The sequence below is a fragment of the Caretta caretta genome, chromosome 2 (genome assembly GCF_965140235.1).
Source record: "Caretta caretta isolate rCarCar2 chromosome 2, rCarCar1.hap1, whole genome shotgun sequence".
NCBI classification, from domain to species: Eukaryota; Metazoa; Chordata; order Testudines; family Cheloniidae; genus Caretta; species Caretta caretta.
This window is the reverse complement of record NC_134207.1, coordinates 241,985,925-242,007,535: the sequence shown is the minus strand read 5'-3', so window position 1 is coordinate 242,007,535 and position 21,611 is coordinate 241,985,925.

The following is a 21,611-nucleotide window of genomic DNA, read 5'->3' as shown; positions in this document are numbered from 1 at the left end:
AGGGCATTGGGTTGGAGCCCCATGTAGTGGGCAGGCCTGGGCTCCACTACCACTTCCCCTACTACAGGAGGCACACAAGCTGGGTGCCCACCTCTCCACACCTCTGATTAAAAGAGGGCCTGGACTGTAGGACATGCCCACTGGAAGGCGGCACTAAGTGCACTAACCACTAGGCCACCTAATCCACCATGGACACTCTTACATGCTTTATTAAGAGAACTATTTACAGTGGTGCTGCAACTGCAGCTAACATTCCAAACGTATGCTAACTTGCTGACTTCCTCGTACCGCCTCCAAACTCTTCCCTCCTGCAACTTGCGCTCCTCCCTCCAGGTTCAATGCAGGATGCTACAGGCCCATGTTTGGTAAGGTGTGGACCAGACTCAGGAGGTACTGATCCTTGTGGGAGTGAACTTGCCCCTATCTAGTGTGCCTGGCTAGGTCTGTGAGACGCTACAAAGTGTGAGCAGGTTCACGGGCACACCTCTCCCCTGCACTTCCTTGGCATCCTTCTGGTGATAATCACTGCTGGAAAGGTGTAGGAAGTATGCTTCCCTAGCACAAGGGTTGCTACTGTATCATGCATAGGCACAAGAAGAAGGCTCCTTGTGCCTCCCTTCACCTTCCTTACTCTAACAAAAACTGGCCTCTTGTGACCTTGAAACTCTCTGTAAAAACCTAGCTCTTTATTACAGCTTAAAAAAAAATCCCATCAGCCTTTGTTAATCAGGATCTCCTTTTGTGAATCCGTGCTGACTTTTCCTAATTAAATAATTTCTGCTAGTACGTCCCTGACTAGTGTTTTGAGTCTGTTCTTCACTGCTGCAATTAGGCATGCAGTACATGGCTCTCATTTCATAGGCTTTGCCATCATCTTTTCAATGCTGCAGGGAGGAAAGGTAGTCTTGTCTAGAGCAGTGGATTGGGACTCAGAAGACTTGAGTTCACTTTCTGGCTCAGACACATACTTTCTGTATGAGTTTGGACAAGTTACTTAATCTACCATGTGTTTCAATTCCATATGTGTGAATGGAGATGATACTTCCCTACCTCCCAGGGGTGTTGTGTGGATAACATCAATTAATGATTGTGAGGTGCATTGGTAATGAGGACCATACCAGTAGGTCAATACATAACACTGTTAATAATTATCATTATTTGCATTTGCTACAGAACGTTTCATCAGAATTCTTTACAAGCATTAAGAATCATCCCCCAACTCCCATGTAATGGATAAGTATTATTATACCCACTTAACAGATGGGCAAGCTGAGCTGAGGCAAAAGCCATGATTTTATAAAGGGTACCTATGGATTGTGAAAGTACTGAGCCTTGTCTTCTGTTCTCCTACTTAATGTTTCATAATGTATGACTATGGGGTATGTAGCACATTTCCTTTACTTTTATTCTATTTTTACTTCAGTGGAGCTGTGACAGTTCACACCAGTGGATGATCTGCCCCAAACTTCTCAGTAGAACCTACAGGTACCAATCCTTAACACAAAAGGCTTAGGAAATAGGGTAGATGCTTAAGAGAGTAAAGAATTAGCTTGGATACCAAAGACAGACAGGTTTCAGAGTAACAGCCGTGTTAGTCTGTATTCGCAAAAAGAAAAGGAGTACTTGTGGCACCTTAGAGATTAACCAATTTATTTGAGCATAAGCTTTCGTGAGCTACAGCTCACTTCATCGGATGCATACTGTGGAAACTGCAGAAGACATTATATACACAGAGACCATGAAACAATACCTCCTCCCACCTCACTCTCCTGCTGGTAATAGCTTATCTAAAGTGATCACTCTCCTTACAATGTGTATGATAATCAAGTTGGGCCATTTCCAGCACAAATCCAGGTTTTCTCACCCTCCGCCCCCCCACAAACTCACTCTCCTGCTGGTAATAGCCCATCCAAAGTGACCACTCTCTTTACAATGTGTATGATAATCAAGGTGGGCCATTTCCAGCACAAATCCAGGTTTTCTCACCCCCCCCCCCCGAAAACCACACACACAAACTCACTGTCCTGCTGGTAATAGCTTATCCAAAGTGACCACTCTCCCTACGGGACAGTGGTCACTTTGGATAAGCTATTACCAGCAGGACAGTGAGTTTGTGTGTGTGTGGTTTTTTTTGGGGGGGGGGAGGGGATGAGAGAACCTGGATTTGTGCTGGAAATGGCCCACCTTGATTATCATGCACATTGTAGGGAGAGTGGTCACTTTGTATAAGCTATTACCAGCAGGAGAGTGGGGTGGGAGGAGGTATTGTTTCATGGTCTCTGTGTATATAATGTCTTCTGCAGTTTCCACAGTATGCATCCGATGAAGTGAGCTGTAGCTCACGAAAGCTTATGCTCAAATAAATTGGTTAGTCTCTAAGGTGCCACAAGTACTCCTTTTCTTTTTGCAAAGACAGACAGACATCGTGAATGGTAACTGTTCAGCATATAGGGATGTGACCAGAGGAGAGTTGTAACAATAAGGTATTAGGATCAATTTTGTTCACTTTATGTATCAATGAAGAAATAAGATACAATAAGTGGATTATGTTTGCCATTGAGACAAAACGAAGTGGCTATCAGAGCAAAGGAGGGGGTCAACAAAGTCCAGACTGCGTAGACTAAGAGCTGGAGGAAAAGAAGAAACAGATTCAAAATATGTAATATTTTGTAAGCTACTGAGTCGGAACAAAATTACTGTTAAGAGAATATAACAATACTCAATAGTAATATATTATAAAATGTTAAGTAGGAGAACAGAAGATAAGGCTCAGAACTTTCAGCACACAGTATCCATAGGTGCTACTGTTATGGATGTACATCATAAATCTGTAGGGTAGTAAAGTGATTAATACTTCCCCCATCTCTCTAAATGCCTCTTTTTCCCCAGCATGTTGGATCCCATCTGGTTTCAAAGTTCTATTCTTCAGACACTTCAATTTCTTGATTACCTGTCAGGTCATGACCCTGTAGAGTTTTTCTTTTTTAATATTTCTTCCTCCTCGCTTGGGAAATTTCCATGTGTTTCTGACATCTGTCACCCATCCTCCTTTGTGAACTCCAAGGCAAAGCAGTAATTAATTAATTTATTTCAGCAACATCTACCTCTTCTTTCAAGAAATGAGCCATGCTCTGTCTTAGAGGACCCACTGTGCCTTTCACTGTACTCCCATGTGCTCTTTCATAGTTTTTTACAATAACAATCTCCACATTTTTCTTGAAGAAGGAACTGTCTTTGGACTCCAGAGAGGATTGTCCCTCAAGGTCACAGCAAATGTCATTATGGATAAAACTGTCTCCTTTGCATTTGTCTAGTGGATAAACTCATTTCCAGTTCCGCTGTCAGACAGTCCCACATCCTGGGCTTGTTTGTGCAAGGTGCTAAGTGTCTACAACTCCCATTGATTCTGGGCAGAAAGAATCCCATCAATTATTTTGAGGGGAAAACACTCTGTTATTGTAAAAGGGTGTCTATTGCCTCAAAGGTTATGTATGGATCCAGATTTCCATCCCCTTCCCCACCTCCTTCTCATTTCACAGGCATCACTCACAGGAATAAGGACTACTCAGTATGAAGAAGATGTGCAGTAATGTGCCCCTAAAAAGGTAGGGGCCAGGTATGAAATTTTGGTTTGGATCTCAGTTTGGATTCCAAGTCCCCTCTCAGGGTGAGAATTCAAATCCCAGCATTTGATTAGGACTAGAGCTGTCCAGGATTTATTTTTTCATAAAATAACTCATTGAAAACAAAACTGTTCCTGTTTTCATCAAAGTTTTTCTACAAAAATCTTTGAGTTTGTGTTGAGAAACCAAAAAACAGATTAAAATAAAATAAGCTACCAAAATTTCCAATTTGGTTGGGCAAATATCTTTGGTTTTACTGACATTTTTTTACCTGTTGGCAGAAATTTTTCAGTTCTTAACTACCAAAAAAAAAAAATGGTTTTCAGATTTTCCCATGGAAAATTCCTCTTAGACAAAAAAGTCATTTTTCATCAAAAAACAGTTTCAATTAAAAAATGCTGACCTCCTTTAATTAAGATGCAGGTTAATAATTACAAATTAAACACATTCATTTTGATTTCTTTTGTCCCTAACAGTCTTATTTGTACAGAGTAGTGGTCAAATAAAATCAGGTACTGCCTCATGCTATAATGATTGGCATTGTATAAATATATGAGATAAAGAGATGGATAAATAGATGAAGATAACTTTTCTTTCACGACTCTCATTTTCCACCTATTCCACTATTTTTTTTTATTCTTACCCTTCACCTATGTCATAACTACATAAAATTGTATTTTTTGATAAATTTGACTCTGTTCATAATTAAATATTTTAAGGTAGTGGACTAAGGCATAGAAGGATGTCCATTTTACATGTAATTAATGGTTTTGATTCAGTTACACCATGCATTGGTCAGTGATTATAGAAATAACCCCAAGAACAGCTACTGCATTGATTTTTAACTTTGCAAGCAAGAATGGCTCGGTTCCATTGGGCTGGAGTCTGCGGTCAATTACACCAATACCACCCCACATTGATGGGGCTGCTCTGCTTTGAGAGTTGAATTTGCCCAATTGACCAAAATTGTGCCCTCAGATTCTTGCAAGCCACTCTCATTCTCATTCTCAAAGGATGCCCTTGTGCCCACATTTGAGGAAGAATATATATCCCATAATCATCAAGGTGGGTATTTTCACAAGAGTATTTATGCAAATCCCACCATTCCAGCAAATTGAGGTTCCATTATAAAAGATATATATGCACTCACTTCATTATTCCTACATTTGTTTTTATAGCCTGATTGCCAGGCAATAGTAACAAAAGGAGCAGAGATGATGAACAGTTGTTGTAGGCTTCGGTTCACACGCATTAAAGTGGGGATAATTCTGAAATTCTGAGGTCTCTTTGGGCTGAGGCCTACATCAATGAAGCATACAGGATACAGCTTCAGTTATCTCATTATCTTACAACCCCAAGCAACTTTCTGACATATTTTATATTGATTAAAGCAAGAGAAACTCAGGCATTTCAGCATAATTTATGCAAATGTAAACCAATAATTAAAACTGATAATTAGCTATTGGAATCTGATTCTATAATCTGAAAACTGAGATTATAGAAACAATGCACAAAAGTCTTGTTCGATAATAAAGACTTTGGTTTATAAACCCCGGCAGTGATAATTAATCTGCTGTGTTTTGATTTAGTGTTCATGTTAATATATTCTAGTATGTCTGAGGATATGAAAGTAACACCTGGTGTGCTCTGTTCAAATGCTTCTGTGCTTCAGGAGGAAAGCGAAAGGGGACATGCTGCTGAACCTGGAGCATCATTATAAACAGGCTTGTAGGAATAAACGCCAAGTTTTCTGAGAATAAAACAAAGAGAATATACATGAATATGTTATTTTTAGAGAGAGAGACACTAAAGGAGAATTTATGCTTAGAATTTGGTTTTGTGTATATTTTAACAATACAGTGGTTCTACATGTACTGGCTTTGTCTACATGTACATGCGTTTTTATGTTTGCAGTTTGTTAGCAGAGGCAGTAAGCCAATTTTAAAAAGCCTTTGCTCAGAGGTTTAATTTTGCTGATATCACTAGACTGTCAAAAGGTGGGTATTCCTCCTAGAGTTGAACTTGCCAGCACTGAGCTGTATTAGGCAAGAACATAAATGAAGAAAATGAACAGAGTTTTATTTCCTTTCCCTCAAAGCAGTTTCTTCTGTATCCAACACCCTTGTGAACAACACTCCTCTCCTGATGCATAATTGAGAACTGGTAACTCGCTTAGTTAGCTTATTACATAAATAAGTCTCCAAGAATAACAGGCAGAGCCACTGACCCCTGAGACACAAAAACAGAACATGTTCACACCGAGCCAGGCTGCTGGATTGCTGGAGCTTTGTTATGTGGTATAAACTTGATCAACTTTAGTGAAGACAGATTTATTTGAATTTCAATACATAAATACAATCAACTTCTTTTAAGACAGCTTTTATTCCATTCATGCCTTTTCAAAATCTGGTGGTGGTTCAATCAAATTCCATATCATATGGCATTTCCTGCGGGTAGAAGAATACCTACTGATGAGCACCAAATTAATTTAGCTCTAAGATTCCCTATATTAAACTCATCTTTAAAACTCCTGGTAGTTGTAGTCTACATTTATGTGTTAGAAAGGCAGTAAGATCTGTTCAGATCTCTGCTCTTCCCTTTGCTTCATAGGCAAAACTGTCTTTCTCCCCAGCCCTTATGTTTACCCCTCCCACACACTCCTCTGCCCTCCCCATGTACACACACTGTTATTGGGATTGGCAAACCCTTCTAGCCATATTAGCACCTGGAAACTGGAGCAGGAAACATGAAGCATATTTACATGCCACACACTCATGAAATATACACCTTTGGCTCAACAAGAGGTGCTGGGGCTTCAGCAGGAGTCTTCTGGTGCACAAGGTGAATAAAGTGGTCTGCAAAATGCTAGCTAATTAATAAACTGCTGAATATTCTTTGAGACAGTGTGGGAAGAAACTCTAAAGAATAAAAGAACTCACTATGTACAGGGCTGGCTCCAGGCACCAGCGTTCCAAGCAGGTGCTTAGGGTGGCAGTTAGAAAGGGGTGGCAGTGTTTCCACGGCAGTGGCAATTCGGCGGCAGCTCCTCTGTCCCGCCGGCGGCGGTGGCAATTCAGCGGCAGCTTCTCCCTTTTGCTGTCTGCGGCAGCAGTTTTTTCCACTGCTTGGGGCGGCAAAAACTGTAGAGCCAGCCCTGCCTATGTACAACCATGCCTTCCTGCAAACCAGTAAGTATGCTAAAAGCAGACATTGGCCTGAGACATGTAATCCTGAACCTTGGCTTTGGGTTGATCAGAGCTGGGGTGTGGTTTCAAGCCCATCTCTAAATAAAAAATGAATAATAAAAAGGAGAGTGTGATGTGTTAGGAATATGTTTTAATTACTGGATGCCAGCTCTGTAAAACAGGCGAAAGGGACAGTGCAGCACTGCATAGATGAAGAAACCACCACAGCTTGTATTGTTGCTTCCCAGGACTTTTTAAACTAAAATTGGTAAAGATTAGGAGAAAGGGCCATTGTTAGGAGTTTCTGGAGCCTGGTGATTATTCGAGTAAACAGTGTTTGGTATTCAGTTTACAGCAGTCGCTCCATGTTTTTAAAGGTTATTCTAAGGCAGGTTCACAGAAACTTGGCAACAAGGGTTTTACTCGTGTCAGAGTCAGAATGGCCTCTGCACCACACAGGGGATTCACCTAGAAGAAGGCAGGGACACCTGCCTGTCTTTGCACGGTCTCTTGCAGTTGGGGCGCCTGGTTGGGGGGTGCTGAGGCCAGGGGGGCACTGAATCAGCTCTTTCCCCCGGGTCATTCTAGTCATGCCCCTTTTCCATTCACCACTACCTACTTTTTTGGCTGTGCTGGTCATCTTGGCAACCCCAAAGGTAGTTGTGGCAGTGAGGAGGTTGTGATGGACTTTCACTGCCACAAATCCCTTTTTTAATTTTCAGCTACTGGGACTCTACATCGGTTTTTGCAATGCAGTTGCAGTTGAGACACGTGGGATGAATCCAGCCACTGTATGGAATGGGTGGTGGCACTGGAGACTGTTTAAGATTCCGTGTATGGACTCTTAAACTACCAGCGCATGTTTCAATATTCTCCCTCTGTATCAGTGTGTCCCAGTTTCAAGATGGCTGCCGGGACACTTCCACTGCAAACCTTCATCAAACGTATATTTGTACAAATGCAAAAACTGCCTCGCAAACAAAAGATGATTTGTTTTTGAATGTTTGTGGGAAATTAATTAATAGAAATGTGAATTATAGTGAATTAGCTATGAGGTTTTTATGCAAATGAAAGTTGCTAATATTTTCTCTTTTGCAGTATTGATTTGGCTTCAGAAACAACTAATCAAATCACAATTTTACCTTTTAAAAACAAGTGCAACCAAAATCATACAGCCATACAAGGGTTACAGGTAAGCCAGTTCAACTTGCTACTGCAGCTAAAGATATTTGCAACACCCGATTCTGTAGAACAATGGCTCTTCCTTGCAAGTTTATCCTTTTTCTTTGGGGAATCATTTTGAGCTTTGCAAACTGTAGAAGCCATCTCAAGCCCATTTCTCCAGAAGAACATGCTTAAATAGAAAAATTCGCACTGCTTGGTTTACAGTTTGTAAAATACTGTTATGTTCCTACGAGTGTGAAAGCTAAGGCCCTGATCCTGCAATCTCTGGTTTGCACTGCAACTGTTGCCCCTGCATAGAGCCCCCTTGACATCATGAAACTCTGCATTGGCAAAGCAGTCCACTCATATGTTATACATTACAAGATGAGGCCTCAAGAATAAATTTTCCATGCACTTCCCACAGAAACCTTCTTTTTATTAAAGATTGTCCATCCTGTTAGGATAAAAATAAGAACTGGCCCCAAATCCATCCTCCCACAGATTGAACATTTTCAGAGGTTGGACATTTTTAGTTACTTAAAAAGAGAAATATATTTTTTCATCTTTAGTGTACTCCTGTGAGTTCTTGTCCCTTTTTATGGAAGAACTGGAATTGTCAAAATACCACAGGTGAGCCTGTTCTTCAAGTTTTTCCTGTCCAGTGGGAAGCAGCAAATATGAGAAGAGAGAGAAATTGTTCCCATGAGATTTCCAGCATAATTTCACAGACTTACCATCCTGGGAAATGTGTGCATGTAACTCCCATTAATTTCAGTGGCAGGTGTCTGCATGCATCTCCTAGGCCCAAAGGTTCAAGTACTTGGGGAAATATGTAGAAATATGTAGATAAAGTTTGCATAAGCATCTGGGATTTGAATTTCTTTGGTCAAACAAAGCTAAACTGCATACCTTATGCAGTTCACCCGTCTCTACTCATTGCCTGAATTAAGAAACCAAGAGTGTTCAGATATTCAGGGGCTAGTTTGTGCTTGGATTGCCGCAATGTTGTAGAACCACACCCTTCCAAAGAAACAATCAGGAGGCATTCTACCTCAGGGAGGAACAATATCTCCTGGCACTCCCAGTTGCACTGAGCACAGAGGAATACTTTGTAAAACTCCTTTAAAAGGGTACTCTCCTGATGTGGCTGGGTAGCATGTGGGAAGATGGGGATGTGTGAAGCCCAGGCTCCCTCTTCCATTACAGTCCTCTTTTTAGAAAGTTGCTATCGGAAGGGGACAACTCAATAGTAGCTGCTGTGTTCTTTCAAACAGAGGGTCTGGAATTCTGGCTTTTAATATGGGCCACACTAGAAATGGGAATCTTTACTCACTCCTACACTACTGTCTGGCTGCATTACACAGGGGGCATGATCTAGCCCATAATAAGCTAGGAGTTCGCCTGGGGAGTTCACCTTGGGAGAGCCCACTGAGGCTTACATCTTGCCGGCTTCTCTGAGTAGTTACTATAACTCCTGAGGAAGCTCGTAGAAGGAAGGTAATATGGATGTGGAGTGTTCAGTTGTGACCTGCACTGGATGTGCCATGTTTGTCTTTCTTCCACAGGACAGAAGCGACTTTGTCTGTACCAAGTGCAAGCTGGTCTCCATATTGGAAGAGATGGTTCAAGATCTGGAGAAACAAGTATCGACCCTGCGTTGCATAAGAAAAACTGAAGATTTCCTGTACAGACGTCAGGATATGCTTCTACGGACACAATGTTCTGAAGATTCAGAACAGGCTGTGCAGCAGGGACAGAAGGACGGTGAAGAAATTTGGCAGAATGTGACCTCCAGAAGAAAGGGGAGCACCTATGTACCAGCAATGCAGATACAGGTAAGCAACCGTTTTCATGTTCTCTCCACAGGTACTAATGCGGAGAGTGGACTAGATGATACATCTCAGGGAAGGGAACAGAAGGAGACTCCGCCAATTGGAAGTCATGAGATGCACTGTCCTAGGGATGGGGGTCCCATGACCACTGCTCCCAAGACAAGGAGGCGGGTGGTGGTGGTCGGGGACTCTCTCCTCAGGGGGACTGAGTCATCTATCTGCCGCTCCGACTGGGAAAACTGAAAAGTCTGCTGCTTGCCAGGAGCTAGGATTCACGATGTGACGGAGAGACTGCCGAGACTCATCAAGCCCTCGGATCGCTACCCCTTCCTGCTTCTCCACGTGGGCACCAATGATACTGCCAAGGATGACCTTGAGCGGATCACTGCGGACTATGTGGCTTTGGGAAGAAGGATAAAGGAGTTTGAAGCACTAGTGGTGTTCTCGTCCATCCTCCCCGTGGAAGGAAAAGGCCTGGGTAGAGACCATTGAATCGCGGAAGTCAACGAATGGCTACGCAGGTGGTGTCAGAGAGAAGGCTTTGGATTCTTTGACCATGGGATGGTGTTTCAAGAAGGAGGAGTGCTAGTCAGAGACAGGCTCCTTCTAACGAAGAGAGGGAAGAGCATCTTCGCAAGCAGGCTGGCTAACTTAGTGAGGAGGGCTTTAAACTAGGTTCACCAGGGGAAGGAGACCAAAGCCCTGAGGTAAGTGGGGGCGTGGGATACTGGGAGGAAGCATGAGCAGGAGAGTACGAGAGGGGAGGGCTCCTGCCTCATACTAAGAAAGCAGGACAAACAACAAGTTATCTCAAGTACCTATACACAAATGCAGGAAGCCTGGGAAACAAGCAGAGAGAACTAGAAGTCCTGGCACAGTCAAGGAATTATGATGTGATTGGAATAACAGAGACTTGGTGGGATAACACACATGACTGGAGTACTGTCATGGATGGATATAAACTATTCAGGAAGGACAGGCAGGGCAGAAAAGGTGGGTGAGTTGCATTGTATGTAAGAGAGCAGTATGACTGCTCAGAGCTCCGGTATGAAATTGCAGAGAAACCTGAGAGTCTCTGGATTAAATTTAGAAGTGTGAGCAACAAGGGTGATGTCGTGGTGGGAGTCTGCTATAGACCACCGGACCAAGAGGAGGAGGTGGATGAGGCTTTCTTCCGGCAACTAATGGAAGTTACTAGATCGCAGGCCCTGGTTCTCATGGAAGGCTTCAATCACCCTGATATCTGCTGGGAGAGCAATACAGCAGTGCACAGACAATCCAGGAAATTTTTGGAAAGTGTAGGGGACAATTTCCTGGTGCAAGTGCTGGAGGAACCAACTAGGGGCAGAGTTCTTCTCGACCTGCTGCTCAAAAACCGGGAAGAATTAGTAGGGAAAGAAAAAGTGGATGGGAACCTGGGAGGCAGTGACCATGATATGGTTGAGTTCAGGATCCTGACACAAGGAAGAAAGGAGAGCAGCAGAATACAGACCCTGGACTTCAGAAAAGCAGACTTTGACTCCCTCAGGGAACTGATGGGCAGGATCCCCTGGGAGAATAATATGAGGGGGAAAGGAGTTCAGGAGAGCTGGCTATATTTTAAAGAATCCTTATTGAGGTTACAGGGACAAACCATCCCGATGTATAGAAAGAATAGTAAATATGGCAGGCGACCAGCTTGGCTTAACAGTGAAATCCTTGCTGATCTTAAACACAAAAAAGTAGCTTACAGGAAGTGGAAGATTGGACAAATGACCAGGGAAGAGTATAAAAATATTGCTCGGGCATGCAGGAGTGAAATCAGGAAGGCTAAATCACACCTGGAGTTGCAGCTAGCAAGAGTTGTTAAGAGTAACAAGAAGGGTTTCTTCAGGAATGTTAGCAACAAGAAGAAAGTCAGGGAAAGTGTGGGCCCCTTACTGAATGAGGGAGGCAACGTAGTGACAGAGGATGTGGAAAAAGCTAATGTACTCAATGCTTCTTTTGCGTCTGTCTTCAAGAATAAGATCAGCTCCCAGACTACTGCACTGGGCAGCACAGCATGGGGAGGAGGTGACCAGCCCTCTGTGGAGAAAGAAGTGGTTCGGGACTATTTAGAAAAGCTGGATGAGCACAAGTCCATGGGGCCGGATGCGCTGCATTGGAGAGTGCTAAAGGGGTTGGCGGATGTGATTGCAAAGCCATTGGCCATTATCTTTGAAAACTCATGGCAACCGGGGGAGGTCCTGGACACTGGAAAAATGCTAATTTAGTGCCCATCTTTAAAAAAGGGAAGGAGGAGGATCCTGGGAACTACAGGCCAGTCAGCCTCACCTCAGTCCCTGGAAAAATCATGGAGCAGGTCCTTAAGGAATCAATTCTGAAGCACTTAGAGGAGAGGAAAGTGATCAGGAACAGTCAGCGTGGATTCACCAAGGGCAAGTCATGCCTGACTAATCTAATAGCCTTCTGTGATGAGAGAACTGGCTCTGTGGATGAGGGGAAAGCGGTGGACGTGTTGTTCCTTGACTTTAGCAAAGCTTTTGAGACGGTCTCGCACAGTATTCTTGCCAGCAAGTTAAAGAAGTATGGGCTGGATGAATGGACTATAAGGTGGATAGAAAGTTGGCTATATTGTCAGGCTCAACAGGTAGTGATCAATGGCTCCATGTCTAGTTGGCAGCTGGTATAAAGTGGAGTGCCCCAAGGGTCGGTCCTGGAGCCGGTTTTGTTCAATATCTTCATTAATGATCTGGAGAATTGCGTGGATTGCACCCTCAGCAAATTTGCAGATGACACTAAACTGGGAGGGGAGGTAGATACGCTGGAGGGTAGGGATAGGATGCAGAGGGCTCTAGACAAATTAGAGGATTGGGCCAAAAGAAATCTAATGAGCTTCAACAAGGACAAGTGCAGAGTCTTGCACTTAGGGCAGAAGAATCCCGTGCACTGCTACAGACTAGGGACCAAATGGCTAGGCAGCAGTTCTGCAGAAAAGGACCCTAGGGGTTACAGTGGACGAGAAGCTGGATATGAGTCAACAGTGTGCCCTTGTTGCCAAGACATTGTTGCCAATGGCATTTTGGGATGTATAAGTAGGGGCATTGCCAGCAGATCGAGGGATGTGATCGTTCCCCTCTATTCGACATTGGTGAGGCTTCATCTGGAGTACTGTGTCCAGTTTTGGGCCCCACACTACAAGAAGGATGTGGAAAAATTGGAAAGCATCCAGCGGAGGGCAACAAAAATGATTAGGTGACTGGAACACATATGAGGAGAGGGTGAGGGAACTGGGATTGTTTAGTCTGCAGAAGAGAAGAATGAGGGGGGATTTGATAGATGCTTTCAATTACCTTAAAGGGGGTTCCAAAGAGGATGGATCTAGACTGTTCTCAGTGGTAGCTGATGACAGAACAAGGAGTAATGGTCTCAAGTTGCAGTGGGGGAGGTTCAGGTTGGATATAGGAAAAAAAAATTCACTAAGAGGGTGGTGAAACACTGGAATGTGTTACCTAGGGAGGTGGTGGAATCTCCTTCCTTAGAAGTTTTTAAGGTCAGGCTTGACAAAGCCCTGGCCGGGATGATTTAGTTGGAAATTGGTCCTGCTTTGAGCAGGGGTTGGATTAGATGACCTCCTGAGGTCCCTTCCAACCCTGATATTCTACGATTCTATGATCCTATTCTAAGCTTGTTTTGTTTTCACAGCTAGGCCCACGAGGAAGGGAATCCACACCTCGAAGAATGGCTTGCTTCTTACAACTTCCAAATGAAGTTCTCACTGCTGAGATAGTGTAGGAAGTGGGAAGAAGAAAAGGAGTACTTGTGGCACCTTAGAGACTAACCAATTTATTTGAGCATAAGCTTTCGTGAGCTACAGCTCACTTCATCGGATGCATAAAGTGGAAAATGCAGTGAGGACAAGTTTTTTCATGCAGTTGATAGATTTCCACTCCATACGACTAAATGCAGTGCCTTGCATAATGACAGGTTTCAGAGTAGCAGCCGTGTTAATCTGTATTCGCAAAAAGAAAAGGAGTACTTGTGGCACCTTAGACACTAACCAATTTATTTGAGCATAAGCTTTCGTGAGTGACAGCTCACTTCATCGAAGTGGGAAGAGTTTCCCTGTATGTTCTTTTTCTACTTTGCTGATGAGGAGATAAGTTGTTAAGTGTGCAGCTGGTGCCTCTCCACAAATTCACATATCTGCATTCTTTAGTTGCTGAGCTGCTAGAAGCTGCACACATGTGTCACTTTCATAATACTTGCTGCCTCAGGGGAAAGCCATCATCTGACAGCTGGGTGAGGAGGACCCCTGATGTCATCTTCAGAGTCAGCCAATAGTTTGCAATTCCAAGCTGAGGAAATGGTAGTTAGCAGCAATCACGGAGGAGCAAACAGTCAACATGAGATAAATAAATTTCACTGTCACAGGTTGTCAGCAAGTGAAATTCTACCTAAGTAGGACAACTGAACTCATTTTTGCTTTTGTATTTGTTTTGAGGATCATGTGATCCTTGTGTCTATCTCCTTATTGACTTATTGACCCTAAAGCATTGTTGCAGCTATCCCAATTGTAGGTCTAAAGGATGTGTCCTTAAAATTGCTGAGGAACAAAGTTGGAGCTGTGGCTCTGCTGAGGATCACACTCCATAGTTCAAAAGTTGGCACAATCAGGAAATGTTAAGTCCCTGCCTACCTGCCCCAAATAACCATGTCTAGAATGGTTGTTATGCAACAGCTTCTCAACATATTAAAGGGATATGAAAAGGTTTTTGTTTTGTTTTTTCTTTTTTAATTGAGTTTGTGCCCTTTTAGGGTTTGTCTACACCAGTGATACTCAGACTGAAGCTCGGGGGCCTCAAATGCCTCTTTAAGGCAGTGGCTTACAACCTTTCCACATTACTGTACCCCTGTCAGGATGCTGATTTGTCTTGCATACCCCAAGTTTCACCTCACTTAAAAACTACTTGCTTACAAAATCAGACATAAAAATACAAAAGTATCACTGCACACTATTACTTAAAAATTGCTGACTTTCTCATTTTTACCATATAATTATAAAATAAATCAACTGGAATATAAATATTGTACTTACATGTCAGTGTATAGTATAGAGAGCAGTACAAAAGAACGGCCATACTGGGTCAGACCAAAGGTCCATCTAGCCCAGTATCCTGTCTTCTGACAGTGGCCAGTGCCAGGTGCCCCAGAGGAAATGAACAGAACAGGTAATCATCAAGTGATCCACCCCCCTGTTGCCGATTCCCAGCTTCTGACAAACAGAGGCTAGAGACACCATCCCTGCCCATCCTGGCTAATAGCCATTGATGGACCTATCCTCTGTGAATTTATCTAGTATAAACAAGTCATTGGGTGTATAAAATTTTAGTTTGTACTGACTTCACTAGTGCTTTCTATGTAGCCTGTTGTAAATCTAGGCAAATATCTAGATGAGTTGATGTACCCCCATGTACCCCTGTTGAGTACATGTACCCCTGGTTGAGAACCACTGTTTTAAGGTATCTCCTTCAGTTTTTTGCACCATATGATATTAAAACACCACGTGATTTAATGATTAACCAATCTAAGTTATTAACCAGTCAGGATGCTTTTACTATGTAAACCAATTGTAGAATACTTGGTCAGTCATTTTGGTGAGAGAATAATATGTCTATATATTAGCTATCTTAGCTACTTTGTCTCTCTCTCTCTCTATATATATATATATATATAGTAAATGAAACAATGAGTTCACATTACTGTGGCTCTTTTGGGTAATGTCGATAGCTAATTTGGCTACTGAACCACTCAGGTCAGAATATCACTGGTCTACACAGTGAGTGGCAGCCTATGGCAGCAAGTCTCAGAACCTGTGTTGACTTGGACATGTGGGGCTTGGGCTATCACACTAAAAATAAATGTGTAGATTCTATGCTTGGGCTGGAGCTCGGCCTCTGAAGCTCTGAGACTTCAGTGCCCCTCGCTAAGTAGACATACTCTTCTTTGCTTCTTACAATGTATAAGAAAGATATGAGGATTTGTTTCAGATTTTTAAAAGTCCTTTTGTTCTTCTGATTTGTGGTGCGCTGCTTGGTTGTTAACTTTAAACGTATCAGGAATGTCAAGTCTGATCTTCCCTTGTTTTGCTCAGAGTATGCATTCTGTGAGTTCTAATAACTTAACTGCGGAGGCTTGGGTGATAAATCTTTAACAAAGACCTCTTTTGTCCAAAATGGCAGTCACTGAAGTTGCATATTAGCAAAAACAACAACAACAACAAAGCTAACAAACAAAACAATCCACCACCCAGAATTTTACAATCAGACTAAAACTCTCTTCCTTTCTCAGTTGCTCAGCTTTCACTCTCCTGACTCTTGTAATGAGATCATTGCACTGGTTCTCTCGTCATTATCAGCTGTGTCTACCTGGGGGATTTTCTCAGATTCTCCTGCCATTGCTCTAACACCACTGCAGCTCCCCCAGTACTTTGGGGTGAGCACTGGTGTACGCTGGACACAGACTTTTACATCTAGACCTGCTTTGCAGATGCTTTCAATGACATTTCAGAACATAGCTATCAATCACCACCTTCTTTCCTTCTTGTGAATGAGATGCTTGGAATAGAAACTTTTGTGAAGACTCTCTAGTCCATTTTGATAACATGTCTAAAGTAAAATTCATGAAAAATCACAACACTCAGAGGTGAAAGTAAGCGGGTCCGGTCCGGTCCGGCGTACCGGCAAGAGCCAGTATGCTGTGCCAGACCGGACCGGCTTCCCCAGGCTGACGCTTTAAGGGGTCCCAGGCTCCCCGCAGTGGCCGGAGCCCCGGGTCCTGTAAAGCGCTGTTCGAGCCCTGCTGCCGGAGCCCCTGGGGTAGTGGTGGCAGGGCTCCAGTGGTGCTTTAAAGGGCCCGGAGCTCCGGCCACTGCAGGAAGCCCCAGGCCCTGTAAAGAGCCCCCCGAGCCCCTCTGCTGGAGGCCCTGGGGTGATTTAAAGGGCCCAGAGCTCCGCTGTGGTAGCGGCGGCTGGAGCCCGGGGCCCTTTAAATTGCCCCTGAGCCCTGGGGTTCCCAGCTGCCTCTGCAGCTGGTAGCTCTGGGGATGATTTAAAGGCCCGGAGGCTCCCAGCTGCAGCCAGAGCTCTGGGGCCTTTAAATCTTGATTTAAAGGGCCCGGGTATTTAAAGGCCCCACCTCTTCCAGTTGAGACCACGCCCCCCTGCACAGGACTCCGGAGTACCAGTAAGTCCTTTAAGTTACTTTCGCCCCTGATAACACTGCAAACTGCTTCATGATACATATGCCATACTTGACAAACACCATGTAGGATGAGATCAGCCTGAGATAACCCAAATAAAAGCATTTCTGTTTTTTAAATCAAATTGAAACATTTTGGTTCAGATTAGTTTGACATCCACCTGTCTTCCTGAGCTGCTACTGTGCCTCGTGGGAGTTGTAATTGGGTGACTGTCCCCATTCTACTCTATGGGCTTGGCTTCTTGACTGGACTAAATTTCCCATGATGCATTGCAGTCTTGCCATGGTTGAACTGTCTTGGGAATCACGTGACCACAGTTATGATATGTGTTTCTGTGAAAGCATATCCCTTGCTTTGTGACATGATGTAATTTTTCTTGATACTTTCTTCAACAGCAACAAAAATCCATAAATATGTGTTTGAGTTAAAACGGTATGGTTTTCCTATAAATGTAGGGCTGGAAGGGAATCTGAGAAGTTATCAAGTCTACTCCCTGCAATGAGGCTGGACCAAGTAAACCTAGAACATCCCTGACAGGTGTTTTTCCAACTGATTTTTAAAAACCTGCCCAGCTAGGGATTCCACTACTTCCCTTGGAAGCCTATTCTCGAGTTTAACTATTGTTATAGTTAGAAAGCCTTTTCTAATATCTAACCTAAATCTCCCTTAAGATTAAGCCCTTTACAATTGGAGAACAATAGATCCCATACTTTTTATAACAGCCCTTAATATATTTGAAGACTGTTGTCAGGTTCCCCTCTCCCCAAGTCTTCTTTTCTCAAGACTAAATGTGTCTAGTTTTTGTAAACTTCCCTTATAGATCAGGTTTTCTAAACACTTCCCTGAAGTATGGTACCCAGAATTGGACACAGTAATCCAGTTGAGGTGTCACTAGTGCGGAGTAAAGGGGGACCGTTAACCCTTGTGTCTTACATACAACACTCCTGTTAATACATTCCAGAATGATATTGTCCTTTTTTTGCAATAACATCATACTGGTGATTCCTGTTCAATTTGAGATCCACCATAACTCCTAGTTCCTTTTCAGCAGTATTAATGCCTAGTTATTATTCCCCATTTTGTAGTTGTGCATTTGATATTTCCTTCCTAAGTGAAGTACTGCACTTTGTACTTATCTTCATTGAATTTTATTTTGTGGAATCAGACCAATTCTCTCCAATTTGTCAAGGTCTTTTTGAATTCTAATCTTGTCCCTCAGAGGTGCTCGCAAACCCTCCGAGTCTGGTGTCATCTGTAAATTTTATAAGCATACTCTCCACTCCATTATTCAAGACATTAATGAAAATACTGAATAGCACCAGACCCAAAACTGACCCATCTGGAATCCTACTTTTTTGGTGTGTATGTTCAGGTTCGTACAGTGTTGGGGGGAGGGGGGCGGGAGGGGAGGGAAGGGAAGGGTTGGTATTTTTGTGTGTGGTCTTATAAATTTTTAAGCTATATTTAAATGCCAATATTTTAAAGTGCAATATGTTTCAATATCAAATACATGAGGTGATAATCAGAGTACAAATGAATCATGGGATTAGAATCTTCAGTATACAGTAACACCTTTTCTATATAGCTCATCACACCATTTTTAGACACCCAGTCAGGCCCAGAGACAGAGTGTAGTGAGGAATAAAAGTTCAGAAACTAGAGGCAGCCTCTTTTTCCTTTGTGATAAAATGAAGCAAGACAGAAGAGAAGTTGAAGAAAATTTTATAGCAGAAAACAGATGATTCTGCTCAGAATCATACCAAATATTGTTATGCTTTGACATAATTAGGCTGTGTTCTTGTTTTCCTGTTTAGAGTTTGTAATGGCTGTGAGAATATACAGTATAGTACAACAGTATTGCCTAATAGTTATTATTGTCTTCAGTGTGAGTTAGTGCAGATATTGGCTGAAACTCTGTGGATTATATGCATTTGGGAGGCTTATTCTATGGGAGCAACCTACATTATTTGCACTGAAGGAAAATTAGACATAATTCTTGTCCCTTACTTTGTTTTTTTAAAACATCCAGAGTTGTCAGGATACTTTAAGGGTTTTGCATTTGATAAATGCAAAGTAATGCACATTGGAAAACATAATCCCAACTATACATATAAAATGATGGGGTCTAAATTAGCTGTTACCACTCAAGAAAGAGATCTTGGAGTCACTGTGGATAGTTCTCTGAAAACATCCACTCAATGTGCAGCGGCAGTCAAAAAAAGCGAACACAATGTTGGGAATCATTAAGAAAGGGATAGATAATAAGACAGAAAATAGCATATTGTCTCTATATAAATCTACGGTATGTCCACATCCTGAATACTGCTTGCAGATGTGGTCGCCCCATCTCAAAAAAGATAGATTGGAATTGGAAAAAGTTCAGAAAAGGGCAACAAAAATTATTAGAGGTATGGAATGGCTGCCATATGAGGAGTGATTCATAGTACTGGGACTTTTCAGCTTGGAAAAGAGACGACTAAGGGGGGATATGATTGAGATCTATAAAATCATGACTGGTGTGGAAAAAGTAAATAAGGAAGTGTTATTTCTCCTTCTCATAACACAAGAACTAGGGGTCACCAAATGAAATTAATAGGCAGCAGATTTTAAACAAACAAAAAAGGAAGTATTTTTTCCACACAATGCATAATAAACCCGTGGAACTCCTTGCCAGAGGAAATTGTGAAGGCCAAGACTATGACAGGGTTCAAAAAAGAACTAGATAAGTTCATGTAGGATAGGTCCATCAGTGGCTATTAGCCAGGATGGACAGGGATGGTGTCCCTAGCTTCTGTTTGCCAGAAGCTGGGAATGGGGGACATGGGATGGATCGCTTGATGATTACCTGTTCTGTTCATTCCCTCTGGGGCACCTGGCATTAGCCACTGTCAGAAAATAGGAAGGACTTTTGGCCTGACCCAGTATGGCCGTTCTTATGTTTTCAGAAAGGAATCATGAAAATATGTTCCACTGCAATGAATGCAATACACATGGAAACCCATGTGAGTATGTAAAATTATCCTATTGGTTTTATAAATTAAATCAATGTGTAAAGTATTCTGCAAGGAAACCAAAGTCAGGTGAAAGATGGAGCTAAAAATATTTCACAAAGGGCTAAGTTATCTCCCCACCACCATCTCTGTGTGGGTAGTAATAACAATGCTTCGTTCTTATCTAGTACTTTTCATCAGTAGGTATCAGAGCATTTTACGAAAGAAGTCAGTATAATTCTTCCCATTTTGGAGATGTGGAAGCTGAGGCACAGAACATGCAAGTGACTTGCCCAGGCCACAGAAGCGCCAGGAGTAGAACCCAGGTATCTAGCCACTGAGTCACAGTACCTCCCAAACAAGCCCCTAACTGTGAACAGTATTCAAACTTGTATGGGGAAACCCCATTAGATTTCAAGTCTAATGCCTTAAGCCAGGGGTGGCCAACCTGTGGCTCCAGAGCCGCATGTGGTTCTTTGGGGGTTAATATGCAGCTCCTTGCCTAGGCACCAACGCCAGGGCTGGAGCTACAGGTGCCAACTTTCCAATGCTCACTGTTCAACCCCTGCCTCTCCCACTTTCCCCCTTCCCTCAAGGCCCTGCCCTTTCCCCGAGCCTGCCTCACCCTCGCTCTTCTCCTCGCCCCCCAGAGCCTCCCGCATCCTGCGTGAGGCACAGGGAGGGAGGGGAGGCCCTGATGAGTGGGGCGGCCGGCAGGCGGGGCAGGGGAGGAGAAGGGGGGCTGCTGACGTATTACTGTGGCTCTTTGGCAATGTACATTGGTAAATTCTGGCTCCTTCGCAGGCACAGGTTGGCCACCCTGCCTTAAGCACTCAGTCATCATAGCTGGGTACGCTAGAGGCAGAGGGGAGTAGGGAGAAATGCCAGTGCACACAGGTAGGAGAAAGGCATAAACCTTCTGATTGGCGGGGGGAGGAGGGGAGGGAGGGGGAGAAATAACTAGCATTAGTTGCAGAGGGGACATTTTGGGGCAGGGATAAGCAGGGCCATGACTATGTCTCCCCTCCCAATGGTGGCTGCAGTGAAAGGAGCAATTGCTACACCATTTTAAGGATGTAGAGTAGCAGCCATGTTAGTCTGTATTCGCAAAAAGAAAAGGAGTACTTGTGGCACCTTAGAGACTAACCAATTTATCTGGTTAGTCTCTAAGGTGCCACAAGTACTCCTTTTCTTTTTAAGGATGTAGTATGTCTTCCTCTGTCCCATGCTCAGCCCAGGACCCCTGAGGTATTTTGCTTTGAATGGCATCTTTCCTCCTCAACCTGCCATTCAAGCAATGGGCCTCTTCCCCTCCCCTAAAGCTCCTCAGACTTCTAGGAGGCATAACTGAGCCCAGACTGTCCTAAGGCTGTCATGTCTTATTTGAAAAATGCATCTTTACTGCTTTACAAATTAATTATAATAAGAGACTCATTTTACATTGAAGGACACACTGATTATTGTCCTGTGGTTTTCAATTAATATGTTCCTGGCTAACAGTTTTTAAGTACAGTGAATCATGTAAATTTCCATATCACAGCAGCTAATTTATTTGTTTATTGAGGAATAGCAAGCAC